The sequence below is a fragment of the Ranitomeya variabilis genome, chromosome 4 (assembly GCF_051348905.1).
Source record: "Ranitomeya variabilis isolate aRanVar5 chromosome 4, aRanVar5.hap1, whole genome shotgun sequence".
Lineage (NCBI taxonomy): Eukaryota > Metazoa > Chordata > Amphibia > Anura > Dendrobatidae > Ranitomeya > Ranitomeya variabilis.
The window spans coordinates 654,289,138-654,309,293 of NC_135235.1; the positions used below are offsets into that span (position 1 = coordinate 654,289,138).

The window sequence follows — 20,156 nt, forward strand, 5'->3', positions numbered from 1 at the left end:
TACAGCACTTCTGGACGGCAACTGGCGGTGTTGGAGCCCAGGGACAGGTGGAGGAGGAGGAGGAGGTTGGAGGAGGTAGGAGGGATTGCCACACACACAGCAGGGGAACAGCTGACGTTACTGAACCCCAATAACAGAGGAGGGACTGTTGACTGTGCGTACAGCACTTCTGGACGGCAACTGGTGGTGTTGGAGCCCAGGGACAGGTGGAGGAGGAGGAGGTTGGAGGAGGTAGGAGGGATTGCCACACACACAGCAGGGGAACAGCTGACGTTACTGAACCCCAATAACAGAGGAGCGACTGTTGACTGTGCGTACAGCACTTCTGGACGGCAACTGGCGGTGTTGGAGCCCAGGGACAGGTGGAGGAGGAGGAGGTTGGAGGAGGTTGGAGGAGGTAGGAGGGATTGCCACACACACAGCAGGGGAACAGCTGACGTTACTGAACCCCAATAACAGAGGAGCGACTGTTGACTGTGCGTACAGCACTTCTGGACGGCAACTGGCGGTGTTGGAGCCCAGGGACAGGTGGAGGAGGAGGAGGTTGGAGGAGGTAGGAGGGATTGCCACACACACAGCAGGGGAACAGCTGACGTTACTGAACCCCAATAACAGAGGAGGGACTGTTGACTGTGCGTACAGCACTTCTGGACGGCAACTGGCGGTGTTGGAGCCCAGGGACAGGTGGAGGAGGAGGAGGTTGGAGGAGGTAGGAGGAGGTAGGAGGGATTGCCACACACACAGCAGGGGAACAGCTGACGTTACTGAACCCCAATAACAGAGGAGGGACTGTTGACTGTGCGTACAGCACTTCTGGACGGCAACTGGCGGTGTTGGAGCCCAGGGACAGGTGGAGGAGGAGGAGGTTGGAGGAGGTAGGAGGGATTGCCACACACACAGAGCAGGGGAACAGCTGACGTTACTGAACCCCAATAACAGAGGAGCGACTGTTGACTGTGCGTACAGCACTTCTGGACGGCAACTGGCGGTGTTGGAGCCCAGGGACAGGTGGAGGAGGAGGAGGTTGGAGGAGGTTGGAGGAGGTAGGAGGGATTGCCACACACACAGCAGGGGAACAGCTGACGTTACTGAACCCCAATAACAGAGGAGGGACTGTTGACTGTGCGTACAGCACTTCTGGACGGCAACTGGCGGTGTTGGAGCCCAGGGACAGGTGGAGGAGGAGGAGGTTGGAGGAGGTAGGAGGAGGTAGGAGGGATTGCCACACACACAGCAGGGGAACAGCTGACGTTACTGAACCCCAATAACAGAGGAGGGACTGTTGACTGTGCGTACAGCACTTCTGGACGGCAACTGGCGGTGTTGGAGCCCAGGGACAGGTGGAGGAGGAGGAGGTTGGAGGAGGTAGGAGGGATTGCCACACACACAGCAGGGGAACAGCTGACGTTACTGAACCCCAATAACAGAGGAGGGACTGTTGACTGTGCGTACAGCACTTCTGGACGGCAACTGGCGGTGTTGGAGCCCAGGGACAGGTGGAGGAGGAGGAGGTTGGAGGAGGTAGGAGGGATTGCCACACACACAGCAGGGGAACAGCTGACGTTACTGAACCCCAATAACAGAGGAGCGACTGTTGACTGTGCGTACAGCACTTCTGGACGGCAACTGGCGGTGTTGGAGCCCAGGGACAGGTGGAGGAGGAGGAGGTTGGAGGAGGTTGGAGGAGGTAGGAGGGATTGCCACACACACAGCAGGGGAACAGCTGACGTTACTGAACCCCAATAACAGAGGAGCGACTGTTGACTGTGCGTACAGCACTTCTGGACGGCAACTGGCGGTGTTGGAGCCCAGGGACAGGTGGAGGAGGTTGGAGGAGGTAGGAGGGATTGCCACACACACAGCAGGGGAACAGCTGACGTTACTGAACCCCAATAACAGAGGAGCGACTGTTGACTGTGCGTACAGCACTTCTGGACGGCAACTAGCGGTGTTGGAGCCCAGGGGCAGGTGGAAAAGCAGAGGAACACAATGTAGGCCGAAGCCTGAGAAAGTCGAAAGGGAACCTTTAACCCCCCCCCCAAGGCGTTTGTAGCTGAAAGAGCCAGCTTGTGCAGCACAAAAGATGCAAAAGGAAAAGGTGGCTCTTTTCATCATGCTCCTTGCAAACACAGAACTAAACACTTATAAAATGTGTCCCCTGAAGCCGTGAAACCGTCCCGGAGGTGGGACTTTCCTTCGTAATATGACGCAGCACAGCCATCATTACTACCCCCCCGCCGCCGTGCCCCGGCTCCTCAGCGTTGTTTGATTCCGTCCCGGAGCCTGCGCTGTTATGTTATCCCGTGGCCAGGCACACTTAGCGCTGCCCATCTTCTGACATCATTTGGTGTCAGGCTGGCTGCGCCTGTGCGGCCGCGCTGGCCGAGAGCCCGCCTCGCAGTGTCTTCTGATGTAATCCCACTGGGGGCCTGGGATCCATGGCCATGCGCAGTGCATATCCTCGCCTCTCACTCCCCTCCCTACGGCTTCTTTTTCAGACTGTGCGGTGTCACGGCCGTGGCATGCTATTAGGGACCAGCTGACACCGAACAGTCTGAAGAAGCCATAGGGAGATGAGTGAGAGGTGGAGGTTCAGATATGCACTGCGCATGTCCATAGATCCCAGGCCCCCAGTGGGATTAAATCAGAAGACACTGCGAGGCGGGCTCTCGGCCAGGGTGGCCGCACAGGCGCAGCCAGCCTGACACCAAATGATGCCAGAAGACGGGCAGCGCTAAGTGTGCCTGGCCACGGGATAACATAACAGCGCAGGCTCCGGGACGGAATCAAACAACGCTGAGGAGCCGGGGCGCGGCGCCGGGGGGGTAGGAATGACGGCTGTGCTGCGTCATATTACGAAGGAAAGTCCCACCTCCGGGACGGTTTTACGGTATCAGTGGACACATTTTATAAGTGTTAAGTTTTGCGTGTGCAAGGAGCAAAACCAAAATAGCTACCTTTTTCCTTGTGCAGCATTACTGCTGCACAAGGTGGCTCTTTCAGTAACAAACGCCTTGGGGGGGGGGGGGACAGATTCCCTTACATTTCAGTTGTTGTGTCAGCGTGGCGGTCGCATGACACATTGCCGGCTACACAGCTGGGGATCAGCTGACGTTACTGAAACCCAATAACACTGGGTCGTATGTTTTGACTGTGCAGACGGCACGTCTGAGCCTCAACTGGCGGTGTTGGAGCCCAGGAATTTAAGTTCAGGTGGTAGAAAGATGAACACAACAGGAGACCTGGATAACGTATACAGTGACCTAATTATTTAATCAGGAGGAGGAGTGGCAAATTCCTGCGAGATCCAGGCCTTGTTCATTTTCAGAAAAGTAAGCCGGTCAACGTTATCGGAGGATAGTCGCATGCGACGGTCAGTTAGTACACCACCTGCAGCACTAAAGACACGTTCCGATAATACACTGGCCGCAGGGCAAGACAGCACCTCCAATGCATACTGGCTTAGCTCTGGCCATGTATCCAGCTTTGAGACCCAAAACTTGAAAGGGGAAGAGCCGTCTGGGAGTACAGCAAGAGGGCAAGACATGTAGTCTGTCACCATCTGACGGAACCGTTGCCTCCTGCTGACTGGAGCCGTCTGTGATGGTGTAGACTTTTGTGGGGGGCACACAAAACTGTGCCACAGTTGGGCCATACTGGTCTTGCCTTGGGCAGAGGCACTGCTTCTGCTCCCTCTTTGTGCAGAGCCTCCACCACTGCCTGGACGCACTGAGCTGCTTTGGAATGCAGTAGCAGCACTTCTCTCAGTTGGAATGGAGAAGATGATGGAACTGACCAGTGTGTCTTGGTACTCCCGCATTTTTCGCTCCCGGTTCAACGGTGTGATGAGGCTTTCTACGTTGTCCCGGTAGCGAGGATCGAGGAGGGTGAACACCCAATAATCAGACATGTTGAGAATGTGGTCGATGCGGCGGTCGTTTCTCAGGCACTGCAGCATGTAATCCACCATGTGCTGCAGACTGCCAACTGCCCAAGAAACGCTGTCCCCAGCTGGAGGCGTGATCTCTGCCCGCTCGTCATCACCCCACCCTCGCTGTACACACTGAGTACTGGACAATTGTGTAACTCCCTCCTCTGGACGGATGTCTTCCTCCTCCATTGACTCCTCCTCATCCTCCTCACAAACTGTCCCCTGCCTACGCGTTTGTGAGGAACCACGTGGCGCTGACTGTCCAGAAGATGATGGAAGTGGTGAATCCTCATCCTCCACCTCTTCCACAACATCATCCCTTAGCGCTTGCAGTGATTTTTCAAGCAGGCAGATAAGGGGGACAGTCATGCTGACTAGTGCATCATCTGCACTCGCCATCCGCGTGGAATAATCAAAGGGACGCAAAACCTGGCAGACATCCTTCATAGTGGCCCACTCTGTGGTTGTGAAGTCTGTACGGCGCTGACTGCGACTTTTTTGCGCCTGATACAGCTGGTACTCCATTACAGCTTGCTGCTGCTCACACAACCGCTCCAACATATGTAACGTGGAATTCCACCTGGTAGGTAGGTCACATATGATGCGATGTTCCGGCAGGCGGTGTCGGCGCTGCAGAGCCGCAATGCGCGCTTTTGCCGTGCTGGAACGCCGCAAGTGAGCACACTCTAGGCGGACCTTGTGCAGCAGTGCATCAAGATCCGGATAGTCCCTCAAAAAACTCTGCACGACCAAATTGAGCACATGTGCCAGACATGGGATGTGAGTGAGGTTGCCGAGGCCCAGGGCTGCCACCAGATTTCGGCCATTATCACACACTACCATGCCTGGCTGGAGATTCGCTGGCTCAAACCACACATCGCTCTCCTGCTTGATGGCATTCCAGAGCTCCTGCGCTGTGTGGCTACGATTCCCCAAAAAAATTAATTTCAAGACGGCCTGTTGACGTTTGGCCACGGCTGTGCTCATGTCGGTCGTAACAGGTACACGTTCATCACGGGTCCATGTGGAGGTGGACTGTGACGGCTCCTGCAGCGATGATTCTGAGGAACTGGTGTAAGAGGAGTCAATGCGTACAGAATGGATTCCTGCAATCCTTGGAGTGGGCAGGACACGTCCTGCGCCACTCGCACGGTCTGTACCCGGCTCAACTACATTAACCCAATGGGCAGTGAGGGAAAGGTATCGCCCCTGTCCATGTTGACTGGTCCACGCATCGGTGGTGAGGTGGACCTTGCTACTGACGGCGTTCAGTAGCGCGTGTTTTATGTGTCCCTCCACATGCTTGTGCAGGGCAGGGACGGCTTGCCTGCTGAAGTAAAAGCGGCTGGGCACATTGTACTGTGGGACTGCCAATGACATCAAGTCACGGAAGCTGTCAGTCTCCACCAGCCTGAATGACAGCATTTCCAGTGACAGAAGTTTGGCAATGCCTGCAGTCAGAGCCTGTGCTCGTGGGTGGTTTGACGAGAAAGGCCGCCTTTTCTCCCATGCCTGTACTACCGATGGCTGTAGACTGGGCTGGGAGTGTGTGGATGACTGGGAAAGTGGTGCTGCGGGTGGAATGACAGCGGGTCTCTGGACAACAGGGCCAGAGGTTCTTCCACGGCGATCCTGGGAGGAAGCCGAACCAGCTGCGTGTGAGCTAGAGGAAGAGGCAACACGAGCTGAAGAGGTGGTAGCTGCCGCTGTTGGTTGGCCTAGCTCTTCAGTGTGTTTGTCTAACTCCGCCGGGTGCCTGTTGCGCACATGTTTCCACATGTTGGAGGTATTGAGGTTGGCGACTTTTTGACCTCTTTTGATTTTTTGATGACACACCTTGCATCTGACATAGCAAATGTCATCTGCAACTGTGTCAAAAAAGGACCAGGCACTGCAAGTCTTGGGAGCCCCCCTTTTGACTTTTGGAAGAGACATGCTCCTTACGGGTGCCAAAGCGGAGGCTGCAGGATCCGCAGTCTTCCCCCTCCCTCTCCCTCTTTGGGCCGTACGGGGAATCTCTTCCTCAGAGCTGCTCCCACCACCTTCCTGTCCCTGACGCCAAGATGGGTCAAGGACCTCATCATCTACACTACCCTCTGCCCCCAACTGCTCCTCCTGGGTAGTCTCAGCAGCAGAGCACGCACCAGTAAGTGGCACCTGAGTGTCATCATCAGCTGATGCGGCCTGCGAGGTGGTGACCGGAGCCACTGGCCCACCCGCCTCTTCAGAGGAAGACAGAAAAAGCGGTTGGGCATCACTGCACCCTGCCTCTTCTTCCATTTCTCCAATGCTGCTTGGCTGGCCCCCTGTTTCCAAGCCAAGAGATGATTCAGAGAACAGAAGTAGAGACTGCTCCTGTCCTGGGATCTCTGTCTGCCTGGGCAATTTTGCAGGTGGTGAAGAGACAGATGGCTGCTCTCCAGTGCTCTGTGTCTGAGAGGATGTGGCACTAATGGAAGTTGATGCATTAGCTGCCATCCATCCCACAACGGCTTCAATTTGGTCTTCACGCAGCAGCGGTGTACGGCGCTCGGCGACAAAGCTGCGCATGAACGACTGTTCCCTTGTGAAAGTGGGTGCTGATGACTCACCGGTGCCCGCAGCAGGCACAGAATCCCCACGTCCCCTCCCTGCTCCGCGCCCACGCCCACGCCCACGTGCCTTACTCACTGCCTTCTTCATCTTGGTTGACTGATAAAGATAAGCAGAAAAGTACTAACGGCTTTGTGTGCTTATTCCTGAGCAACTCCTCCTAACAGGTATAAGACACACTAATTTTCTAAAGTGTGGACTAGACTTGAATATGAGCTAATGTGGCCTACACAAATGTAAAGTGGTGTGTAACTGGTGTGTTTGGTGAACTTTATTATTTATTTATTTTTTGGGGGCTGAACTGACAACGGATAGAGCTGCAATCACACGGAGACCGTGCAGACAGCCGTAAACGGCGCTGCAAGGCCCAAAAACCCTCCTCTACTTTATCCTATGTAGTGTTTTTCCACAAATTAGCTGGAGACGGGTGGAAAGACACTAATAGGATTTTTTAAAATAAATTAGCAGCAGACTACACTACTTTGAAAAAAAAGAAAATTGATTTGGCGGTATGACGCAGTGAAAAACCCTGAGCTGCAGACAACCAGGCTACGGCTGCTCACAGACTACAGGGCGAGCTGCAGTCACACGGAGACCGTGCAGACAGCCGTAAACGGCGCTGCAAGGCCCAAAAACCCTCCTCTACTTTATCCTATGTAGTGTTTTTCCACAAATTAGCTGGAGACGGGTGGAAAGACACTAATAGGATTTTTTAAAATAAATTAGCAGCAGACTACACTACTTTGAAAAAAAAGAAAATTGATTTGGCGGTATGACGCAGTGAAAAACCCTGAGCTGGAGACAACCAGGCTATAGCTGCTCACAGATTACAGGGCGAGCTGCAGTCACACGGAGACCGTGCAGACAGCCGTAAACGGCGCTGCAAGGCCCAAAAACCCTCCTCTACTTTATCCTATGTAGTGTTTTTCCACAAATTAGCTGGAGACGGGTGGAAAGACACTAATAGGAATTTTTGGAAAAAATGTGCAGCAGCCTGCACTACTTCAAAAAAAAAAAAAAAAAGGACAGTATGAGGCAATGAACCACCCTCCCTGAACTGAATACAACCAGCTATGGATGGCCTATGTGGCTGCACTCAGACTAGAGAGTGGGCTGCACTCACACACACACACACAGAGAGACCTTGCAGATCGCTGTGAAAACAGCGCTACAAGGCAAAAGGAAGGTGAATAGTAGGTGAACACAGCGGTTGCTAAATTAGCCTTTGGAAAGCACAAAGAAGCAAATCGCTATCTCTAAACTGTCCCTCAGTCAGCAAACAGCGTCCTGTCACTAACTGAATTCACAGCAGAGTGATCGCAAAATGGCGCCAGCGACTTTTAAACTGCATCATGACATCATTTCAGCAGCCAATCACAGCCATGCCAGTAGTTTCATGCCCTCCATGCTGAACAGGATGTGCCCACACTTGAAATCATTCTCATTTGCTGAATTTCTGCATTTTGAATCTGGGAACTTCCGATTCCGGTATCCGATACGCGGCAAGTATCGGAATCCCGGTATCGGAATTCCGATACCGCTAGTATCGGCCGATACCCGATACTTGCGGTATCGGAATGCTCAACACTAGTGAAGAGACAACAACAAGTGGAACACAATTGTGAAGTTGAACGAAATTTATTGGTTATTTTAAATTTTTGTGGAAATTCAAAAACTGAAAAGTGGGGCCAGGGCCGGACTGGGACTAAAATTCAGCCCTGGCATTTGAAGGTGCACAGGCCCACTTGTCACATGGTGACTGTATAATATCTTTGTACACTTGTAGGTTTCAAGACGTGGGGTGAGTGTAACACGACGATATAACACACAGTCACAGACGGATCAGTATTACAGCTCAGAATTAAATATTGCTCTAAAGCCGGGGTCATACACTTGGCATTTCTTGGACTGCACTGGTATGATATCCGAGTGCTGTGCGTTGTGTCACTCGCACCCATAGACTTGTATGGGGGTGCGAGTGAGCCAAGTCTCGCTGCCAATCGCACTATGCTGCCATTGTTCTCTCGTGCTGATGCAGCATGAGAAAATAATTGCTGAACTGCTCTGCCCCATAGAATAACACTGGGCCGAGTTCTATCCGATACATCACATAGCACTACGCCCCAAACAAACTGCGCATTATCCACACTCCGCAGAGCCAATGTCTACAGTTCGCATGTCACATTATTAATGCTGCAGCCAATCAGGGGCTCAGAAGCTAATTCTCTGTAGCGCTATTGCCGTGATGTAAGAGATGCAGACAATAACAGACGCCGGGTGCAGCAGTGTGTATTCTTTTACAACAAACTGCAGAGGAGGAACGTGTGCACATAGTCTTATTGTTTAGATTTTTTTTTCATTTAAATATTTATTGATACCGTATATACTCGAGTATAAGCTGACCTGAGTATAAGCCGAGACCCCTAATTTTGCCACAAAAAACTGGGAAAACTTAATGACTCGAGTATAAGCCTAGGGTGGAAAATGCAGCAGCTACCAGTAAATGTCAAAAATACAAATAGATGCCAATAAAAGTAAAATTAATTGAGACATCAGTAGTTTAAGTGTTTTTGAATATCCATACTGAATCAGGAGCCCCATATAATGCTCCATAAAGTTTGATGGGCCCCATAAGATGCTCCATATTAAAATATGCCCCATATAATGCTGCACAAATGCGGATTATGGCCCCATAAGATGCTCCATACAGACATTTGCCCCATATAATGCTGCACAAACATTGATTATGGCCCCATAAGATGCTCCATACAGACATTTTCCCCATATGCTGTTGATGCGATAAAAAAAAAATTACATACTCACCTCTCGTCGCTCAGGACCCCGGCACTTGCTATATTCACCTGCTCCCCGTTCAACGGCCGCCAAGTGCCGCTGTGTCTTCCCTGTCCTCTGCACTGACTTTCAGGCAGAGGGCGGTGCGCACACTAATCGTGTCATCTGACCTGAGCGTCAGTGCAGAGGACGGGGAAGACGCAGCTCATTACAGTAATGAATATGGACCCCACTCAACTCCCATAGGAGAGGCCCGACAGCTGCGCACTGCAGTACTTTGCTCTCCCCTCAACAGGGCAGAGAATTACACTTGCGCCAGAGCCACAGCGTGAAGACAAGAAGAGGACATCATCGTATGAAGATGGGAGGCCCCGGACCGACACAGACACCTATCGGATTGGACCGCCCCTGGGTGAGTATAATCTAACCTGTTTTTCTCATCTTTCAGGATACATCGGGGGCTTATCTACAGCATTCCAGAATAAGATAAGCCCCTGATGATGGTGGGCTTAGCTCATCTTTGATTTTGGGGGTGACAGGTTCTCTTTAAGATCCCATAGGTGCTATCTATGTCCCATGGTTGACTATTTTCCCTGCTTTTGAGGAGAACTATAGCTCCCAGCATCTACAGCAGCTCGTATGGCATGCTGGGAGTTATAGTTCACCACAGGAGTGGTGATTTTCTTTTGAGCTAGTGCCATGGAAAAAGAGTGGACACAGCTTTTTCATTCTTAATTCTATAAATGCTTGCCTGTTAGCTTCTTTGCTAGTTCCAGGTACAACTCCGGGGCTTTTGTGCTTCTGCTCCGTGCACTCAGGGTAAGGTTATCACCAGCAACTCTAGATCCTTTCTGTCCCTGCTGCCTGGCTGGACAGGAAGAAGTGGGCGGTTTGATGTCCCGACTCCTGATAACAAGCTGCTGCAGTAAGTGGCAGGGACGGAGCAGCAGCTGCAGCACAGAAGAGCACAGCGTGCCTCTCCCCCTCCCCCTGCCCTGTGTCTATGTTACCTCACCACAGTTGTGATCAGGACATCAGACCTCGGCCATCAACTTCATCCTGTCTAGCACGGCAGCGGCAGTGATTTTAGAAGTGCAGTGCGATCGCGTGCACAAGGCAAGCTGATTCTGCCTGGTGTGCTGGCTGCAGAAAACAGAACACCGGCTGACAGCTTAAAGGGGTCAACAAATCGAGCAGCCCACTACAGGGACCGGCCCTTCTGGCATTTGCCAGGAATGCCAGATGGCCAGTCCAGCCCTGTCTGGGTGATTTCCTTTGCTCCCGTATTCTGTGATAATTTTCATCCAACCAGTGGAGGACATCTTTAGGAGATTCATAGAACTGTAACTTGCCATAAGCTATTACTCTAAGCAGGGCAAGATATAACATAGCATAGCATATGGTAAACTCAGTGACCTTATCTACCTTTTAACTTCTGTAAATTGTGCCCTTCTTCTTTGGACTTCAAATGAAAAATCTAGAAACACAGATATCTTCCCTCAATTAATAAGTCAGGGTTCTCCCTGGTGTTAGAGAATAGTGTCTATATCCTTATAATGTAACAGCTAGTGATGAGCGAATATACTCGTTGCTCGATATTTGTTATTGTTCAAAGATTTAGTTTTCATCACCGCAGCTAAATGATTTACAGCTAATTGCCTGGCTGAGTACATGTGGGGATTCGCAAGCAACCAGGAAACCCCCACATGTACTTAGCCAGGCAATTAGCTGTAAATCATTAAGCTGCGGTGATGAAAATGAAATCTCCGAACACTAACAATTACTTGGAGACCCCCCGAGCGTGCTCGGGAGATCTCGAGCAACAAGTATACTCGCTCATCACTAGTAACAGGTTGATAAAGATGGTTCTCGAGGGTGCTCCTGGTGGAGGAGGCCTAGAGGGAACTCTGTGCACCCATTCTATGGCAAATAGGGGAGATATCTTTACCAAAAGTACGGATGAGCCACTTTTCAAACAGTTCTCCAGACCTTCAACCTTTAACTTTTTCTGGAACGCCTACTAAACGTATATTGTTTCTGTGGAGTCTTATTTTCAAGGTTTTCTGTTTTATTCAATATAAAGTATTGATATTCTGTGAGTGATTCTTGAGTCAAACTGAATAGGAGGTAACCGGTATTCTGTGGTTATAGAAGCTAAGGACCTGTTGTAGTTCACAACCTTAGGGGAGAAAAAGCTTCAAAGGATTTGATATCACATTTAACACATGAACAAAATCCTTCTGTGAACACTCTATTGAGCAATTAAACATCAGGATATGTAACACTCCGATCTTTATTTATTTTTATCGTGACTTTTGAGAATAATGTGCCTTTGTTTTCTCACATTGGTCACTGGTATTTAGTGATGAGCGAGTATACTCGTTGCTCTGGTGGTCTCCGAGTATTTATAACTGCTCGGAGATTTAGTTTTCAGCGCTGCAGCTCCATGATTTATGACTGTTAGCTAGCCTGAGTACATGTGGGGATTCCCTAACAACCAGGCAACCCCCACATGTACTTAGGATGGCTAGCAGCTGTAAATCATTGAGCTGAGTCAACAAAAACTAAATCTCCGAACAGTCTCAAATACTCAGAGACCACCAGAGTGTGCTCGGGAAAACCCTAGCAACGAGTATACTCGCTCATCACTACTGGTATTATGAAACTTCATGGACTGAACCACACAAGTTTTCAACAGAAATGGACAAAAACTACCAGCACAGTTACTGATGATAATTAGACAGCTCCTGTCATACAATTAGAATAAGGTACATTACAGCTAAGATAGGATGCTTGCTATGGATATTCATGTATTGATGTGGTGATACAATACAAAATTAATTGAGTATGTAGAGAAAATTCCAAGATGAAATATGAAATTCAAGATGTCTGAAAATAAAAAATGAGAAGGCAGAAATGAGTACACTGTACAGAAAAGTTCATTTTGGGCTTCACAATTAGGTGGTGTATCCCATAATGTTCAAATAATAAAAATGTATGTAGGATGTTTCTGCTTGAACATGTTTCATTACAAAGCTTATCTCCTTTATTAGTGGTAACAAACAGGTGCATTCTTAAACTTTATCTAAGAAGTTCTTGTGGTATGGAACTTTATTATCTTCCATGTTTATTAATGTGGAAAGAATAAAGAAATTACTATGGACTTTTTGAAAGTTTTAGGTAGGTCTCATAGAAGGGGGCAGCTTGGGAGGCAGGTTTTACAGAACTCATAATATAGGCTTTTCTATATTGGTATTAATCCCTAGTAACAACATGAATGTTCGTCTAGAGCTATATCCTAAAATAGAAGTATTTTTTAAAAATATTTGGCAAGGAGTATGAGCTGTCGTGAAACTCTGTATTCATCATGTTTCGGCTTCTAAAGACCCAGTAGAAACTGAGACTGAAGCTACCGATTCTATGTATTCTTTATAAAGGAGATGATAAAATCTTTTAGATTACAATTCACCAGCTTTGCTGAATTTTCCAAGGAATTGTGATGCATTGCAAATACCATATTCGAAAAAAGTCTCCTCTTGTCCTAAAAATAGGTGAATGTTGCGCTAATGACTTGTATGACTGTATCTCACTCCTTTGATGCAAATACAGCCTTAGTAGTATCAAAGTTACCTCAACATATATGGCTACGGCTAAACAGTTGGTAACTGGTGGTAAACAACAACCTGTGTAACAACACATTGAACTGGCGTTATTTTTAAGCTTCTTACAATTAAAAAAAAAAAAACAGTCCAAAAATGATCCACCTTTGGTGCCAAATGCCCTCCATGCTGTGTATATGAAAGTAGCAATAGCTTAATCATAAGTGGTGTTCCAAAAATTATCAATTTTTCCAGCATTACGACCAATTTTTCCTGTGTGGAGGGAGGGGGGTTTGTGGAAATCCTGTCTCTTCATGTAATCCCAGCACCAATGGCAACCAGCACAGCAGAGTCCTGCAGACACTGAGGCCCCTGATCATGTGACCCCCTGACTCCTCCCCTCCTGTGACCTCATCCCAGGTCCTGTGCGCACAGAACAGCCATATATGTGGTGTGCCGCTCTGCGGGTGGAGGTAGGTGCTGGAGATTCCCCATTACTGGGTGGGGGCAGGGGGCAGTAACCCCTCCATTCCCGGAGATAGTGCCCCCAGCTCCGCCATGTGTATATGTACAGTAATAGGACGCTGGCTGTGCTCCTGTATACAGGGGAGGTCACGCCGGTTTGGGGACAGATGAGGCTTTCTCTCTGGGGTGGAGATTGTAATGTTTTTTTTGTTTTTTTTTATAATCATGGAAATGTAGAAAAATGGATATGTCATACAAAAATATAACTAGAATCTCCTGATCTACTAAATTCCTGTAAGGTGCATTGACAGTGAGAGCCGTCAGTCTTCAACGAGCTTGCCTCTATTTGCATATTTGAATTTCCAAACGAACATTGCATGGGCTAAAAGTCTCTTTACTCCTGCTCAGCACTCTCCACAAGGAGAAATGTTCCCCCTTAGGCTGGCGTCACACTCAGCGTAGGCAAATACAGTCCGTATTTTACATGCGTAATACGCAGAAATGTTTCCAAAATAGTGATCCGTATGTCATCCGTAGGCAGGGTGTGGCAGTGTATTTTGCGCTGGCACTTCTGCGTATGTAATCCGTATGACATCCGTAATGCGTTATTTCCTCGCAACCTTACAAAATTGACATTTAACGGTTTTCAGGCCTGAATTTTATTTAAATCATCATCACCAACCCTATTTAAAGCCTCTGCAACAGGTGGCAGCCTCCCATCTGGCCATTTTGTGGGTGTGCATCTGTTGGTGTATTGTTGTTATGTTGGCACCATGTCTGAGCTGCTGCATTTCACCACAAGTCAGCGGGTGTTATTTAATTGGGTGTTGTCTCGTCGCTTTGGCCAGCCATACCCCGTGATAGTGGATCCGCGAAGGAGGAGAAGAATGTGGGTGCATCCACTTTTGAGACAACGCGTCAGTAAAGGACATTTTCAGAGGCTCTATTCAGCTCTGTGTGCACATCCTTACAAATTTTATCTTTACTGTCGAATGACAATACCAACCTTTGACATCTTGTTGGAGAAAGTACGTCCAGGACTAACATTTCAGGACACCAGGATGCGAAAATGCATGTTCGCAGAGGAGCGTCTTCTCCTTACCTTACGGTATGTATTCACCATCCTCACATACTGTATGTTGATGATGTTTTCTTTTTTATGTTGTTTCTTATCAGCTCCATAAAATTATATGTGTAAATTAGAGCCAAAGCTGATACAAAATATGTATTTACAATGTTCAATTACATACCCAGTTACACTGTTAATCCTGCCTTTGTACATTTCTAATTTTTTGTTTTTAACTCTGGTTTGTTTGTTTTTTACTTAGCTAATCTTATTTGGTCTGTACTTTCAGATTCCTGTCAACTGGATTGTCCTATGCCGGACTACATCTGGAGTATCTCATCGGACGATCCACTATTTCTGGCATTGTGCGTACAACATGTATGGAAATATGGTCAAAACTCCTCGACCTTGTCATGCCTGAGCCAAAAATGGCTGATTGGCTCAAAATAGCCCGTGGATTTAATGTCACTTGCCAATTCCCTCACTGCATCGGAGCCCTGGATGGGAAACATATCAAGGTGCGTAAGCCGCCGAACTCGGGCACCCAATTCTTCAATTATAAGCAATTTTTCTTTGTAGTTCTGTTAGCTGTAGTTGACAGTAACTACAGGTTTATAATTGTAGATATTGGGGCCTATGGGCGATTTGGAGACTGTAGGGTCTTCAATTCGTCCATTATGGGTCAGCGGCTACATGAAAACCTGTTTGACCTCCCACCACCACGACAACTCCCAGGATCCAATGCTGAAGCCGTGCCATATGTTCTTGTGGTAGATAAGGTCTTCCAATTGACAAGGCAAGATGAGGCCTTATCCCCGGCGCAACCTGGACCACCGGCGGCGGGTGTTTAATTTGAGGCTTTCCAGGGCGCGTCGACTGGTGGAGTGTGCCTTCGGGATTCTGTGTGCCAAATGGCGTGTCCTCCAGTCTGCCATTCAGCTGAGTGAGGCTAATGATAACGAAGTAATAAAAGCATGTGTTGTTTTACACAATTTTACGTGACATCATGATTGCTCCTCAGCTGATAGTGTTCAAGACTTGTTGACTAATAATGTGGGTAGTCCTACACCACATGGCCCTCCTCCGCGGTGTCCCCTTTCTGGCCTAAAAGTGAGGGATATTTACACAAATTATTTTGTTTCTCCTCAGGGTGCTACTCCCTGGCAGGATTATGCTGTATCTCAGATGTAATTGTTTTGTTTATTCCTATACTATATATATAAAATTCAACATTGAATTACTGAACTATATGTGTTGATTTGACTTAATTATTAGATTTCTATCAACATAATATGATTGACTATGATGTCATAATGATTGGACAAACACAAAGAATTTGGCTTGCAAAATAGTTTTTATAAATGTTTTGTTTAGCCAATTTGAAACTTTCATTAAATATATTGCCAGCATATGTCTTTTGTGGCCAGTAAAACTTTGCCACAGAAAAATAATCAACAAATAAACACATTGCTATCACAGCAGATTATCAAATTGAGTGTATATCACACACAATTTGCAACAACAAAAAAACGTTTTTTACAGATTATGATATGTTGGTGGAGGTGATGGCGGCAGTTCAGGTTGCTGCTCTTGTTGCCTTTGTTGTCCCAAATGCCCTTCACCCTGTTGTTGTGCTCTGTTGGGCCTGCCCCAAAATCTGGCCCTTCTCAGATTGACCACTTGAGTACTGGCCATAAGGGTCCATACTATGGGCATCATGACGATAATATAAGTTGTGTGTGTCATAACCCCCACCAATATGACCATGTCGTCCAAACCCAGGTTCGGACCAGTCTCCAACACTGGGTCTAGACAAGTGGCCATATTGGTAAGGTTGGTGGAAGGATGCCATTGGGTAATTAGTTGACATTGGTGGGTTCTGTTGGGGATAGGGTTGAGGTGTAGGCCCATGTGGAGGAGGTGCTGCAGATCCCTCTTGAGCATGCACTGGTTGATTTCTTGGCATACGTAAGAGGTTAGATGGTGACATCTGCCAACTCTCAATGTACTCAAACAAATTGTTAGGGTCATTTGGGGGTGTGCATGCGTCAAGAAGGATCTGCATGCACCCTCTCACACGTAGTCACCTCACGGGGAATGGTACAGAGATACCGGGCCAGGCTACGAGCAAATAACTCCTCACCCTCATCCTGAGTAGCCCTGGCCAAATAATTTAAGACACCAGTGTCCACATTTCTTCTGCTTGCACTAATCTCTCTCCTTCTGCTGCCACGGCGTGAGGTCACAGCAGGCTGTGATGAGGCCTCAAGAGGAACAGTTGGGCTGCTGCTGTGGCCAGTATCCTTCGGCATCAGTGAAGCTGGGGCATCTGTGGGTGGTGTTGCAACATCAGGCCCAGGTGCATGAGAAACCTGAGGGGCATCCGAAGATTGATCTGGAGGGACAATCCTAGAAGGAGCCGTAGATGGGCCAGCCACCTCTTCTCCTTCACCAACAGGATCTATGAGTGCCTCTGAATCTGAACCTGTTGTCTCCCTCTCAGTGAGGTTGGGTTGAGTTCTGTAATTTGAAAAAGTGTTAAAAACAAAAAAATTACAATCATCTATGCCCATTCCTAACATATGTGTGCTTTGTACTTACGGTCTGAGATCCATACTGGGATCCAGAAAGGACAGACGGTCAAAATAAATGTATTTTCTTTTGCCAGGAGCAGATGAGCCACTCCTGGCCCGCTGCTGCCTTTCTCTTCGGTACTGGTCCGAATGCTTCTCCAATGTCTCATAACATCTTCCACTGTAATGACAGAGAAGAAAATAATGTCTAAGGACATTGTACACATTGGTAACACAAGGTGTCATTGATTTCACAGATTTTACTAGGCCCTATTCTAAGCTGCATTTCTAACTTAATATCTGCAATTAGCAAAATAAACACACACAAATACCACAATCCCATAAAAGGGGGACACCGTAGAAAGTAAGTACACAAGAACAGGGTTCTGTCCCCTCTAGACCAGTCTGTCATTGTCAATTTGCTAACTGTAAGCAACATCTATAAATGTTGTACGTAACCCCTTTATCATGTCGGTCTTTTGAAACTGAACATGCGTGGAAGAATTTCCCATCAGGGAATTTCTCTCTCGCTTGCTCTCTCTCTCTTTTTACTATTGATCATTGCATGCAAGGTTTTACTGGCAACGCTAGCTGCCGGGAGCATCAAGAGCATCGATAACGCTGCGCGGGACACCGGAAGGTAAGAATATCGTGATTTTTAAATTTTTTTTAATTATTTTTAAACCTGGGTTGTTTTGTGTATGCGTTTTCGCACTAGAAAACCGCTGCGAAGATGCATACACAACAGGTGCACATAGCCTCGACGGGTCCGTCAGAAAAATGGGCCCAGTGCACCCGTTTTTTACAATCTGCACAGGATCCGTCATTTCAACATTTTGACGGATCCTGTGCAGATTGTAAAATCGGAAGTGTGAACGAAGCCTAAGAGCAGTGCAGTGGCTCAGTTGTTAGCACTGTTGGTTTGCAGTGTGGGTGCTCTGTGTTCAAGTCCCATCAACAACAACATCTGCAAGAAGTTTGTATGTTCTCCCTGTGGTTGCGTGGGAATACTGTCATATAAGTAATTTGGGCTCCGTACAAGAAGTTGTATTAGAGAAACAGAATCTGACTGCAACAGCAGCGGCTGGAGCTTGCTGTCAATGCTGTTATGGCAGCATGTAAATAGAGCAATCGCGGGGAGCCAATATGGCCACCACAAATAAATATATATATATATATATATATATATATATATATATATATATATATATATATATATATATATATATATATACACACACACAAAATTCTGAGTTTCTTTTAGTTTTCATACCGCTTTCAATATTTGACACCGGCTGTAACTGCTTGTCAATTTAACATTAGCCTTATTATGATAAATTATTCCAGAAACCCCATCAGGTCAAATGAAAAACATATTATCTGTGAAACTGCACCATGACACAATTGATGATACATATCTGCTGGAATCAGATTATATCATTTCACATCCCAAAAACACCATAAAAGATTGGCATACATGAGGGCACAAGTAACCCCCATCGCAGTCATAATAATAATAATAATAATCTTTATTTATATAGGGCCAACATATTCCACAGCGCTTTACAGTTTAACAGTTTCAAATGTAAGTCATAAGTACCAACATTAACAATACCATAATTAAAGCACAATAAGACGACCCTGCTCATGAGAGTTTACGATCTACAATGAGGTGGGGGAGATACAAGGTACAGGTGTGTATTTACAATGTTGTATTTACAATGATGGTCCAGCCATCTTCAGGGATTGGGGGATAGTTGGAGATAGTGAATGGGCTACACACGCACCCTTACATATAAAATGACTTTTAATAAGGAACGTGATAGGCAGCTCTGAACAAATATGTTTTGAGGGAGCACCTAAAACTGCAAATTGTGAATGGTCCTAACTTCTTGGGGTAGAGCATTCCAGAGGATTGGTGCAGCACCGGAGAAGTCTTGGATACGGGAGTGAGAGGTACAGATTAATGCAGAGGTTAGTTGAAAGTCAATTGCAGAGCGCAGAGGTCGGCTAGGCCGATAGACAGAAATAAGAGAGGAGATGTAAGGGGGTGCTGCACTGTGAGTTCCACGTAACTGTAAACAGAATCTGTCCTTGAAATATTTGTCTTTTCAATTAATTTTGTGTTTAAAGACAAATATTTCAATTCCAAAACCAGTATTTAATCTAGCCTCAGCATAGGAAGAAACAGATCTGTGTTGCGGCTACACAGGAGCATGTGCTCCAGGCCCTTCGCTTTCCATCCCCTTAGCCAGCTTCCTTCACTATCGGGAAGCAGTGCTCTCCAAATAATTCTTGTTAGACCACCCAGCTCTATAAACCTATACATACAGTAGTTCATTAATGCTCTTGACAGATGGCTGGAGGAGGAGATCACTGTTCCATTGGTGGAGGTTCCCCAGATGCCTGTCAGTATTGTACACAGCTGTGGTATAGTGCCTGCAGTCCCTATCTCCCTGCAGAGACATCAGCGTACTCAATGCCGAGGCTCCCATCCTGCCGCTTCCGGGTCTGCTGCTGCCTGGGTTGCATGCACTCCTAGCAGGTCTCCAGACACTGTGCTTAGAGCACGCGCACCCTTCCTCTTTCTTAAAGGGGCCACGTGCGTTCCTCAAAAGTGTCCCCAACTAATAGCTGGAGGTCTCGTTCTATTTAAACCGCCTCCTCCAACATGGAGGTGCCTGTGCAATGTTGTGAATTTGTTCCTAACACACTTGTCAGTTCTCAGGTTCCTGTACTTACTTCCGAGTCTGCTGCACCTGCCAGTGCTTCCTTCAACGGCAGCAGAGCCAGCTGCACCCACCAGTGCTCACCTCAATAGCAACAGGGCCAGCTGCACCCGCCAGCTCTCACCTCAACAGCAGCCGAGCCAGCAGCACCCACCACTGCTCACCTCAATGGCAGCTGAGCCAGTTGCACCCGTCAGTGCTCACTTCAACGGCAGCAGAGCAAACTGCACCCACCATTGCTCACCTCAACGGTAACTGAGCTATTGTGAATTCCGTTCTCGAACTCCCTCCTGTGGTCATGAATGGTACTTCGGTGAGTTCTGTCCTTGGACTCCCTCTGGTGGCTGTGAGGGGAGCTGCTGGTTCTGAGATTCCTTCCCCAGCTGCCCTCGTTTAGGGCTAGGCTAG

The 20,156-nt window shown here is 47.8% G+C and overlaps 1 protein-coding gene across 2 annotated transcripts in view; it reads left to right on the forward strand.

Moving 5' to 3' along the window:
• Positions 1–13,346: 13,346 nt before the first annotated feature.
• Positions 13,347–20,156, forward strand: part of LOC143767448 (gastrula zinc finger protein XlCGF66.1-like) — a 39,540-nt gene continuing 32,730 nt past the window's right edge. The window contains exons 1-2 of one of the 2 annotated variants that reach the window (XM_077255786.1): positions 14,124–14,488; positions 14,736–14,964. The gene's annotated coding sequence lies outside the window, so the exon portion shown is untranslated. Of the gene's footprint in view, positions 13,389–14,123; positions 14,489–14,735; positions 14,965–20,156 lie in introns of those variants that run through there. The other variant, XM_077255788.1, reaches the window with a different exon arrangement.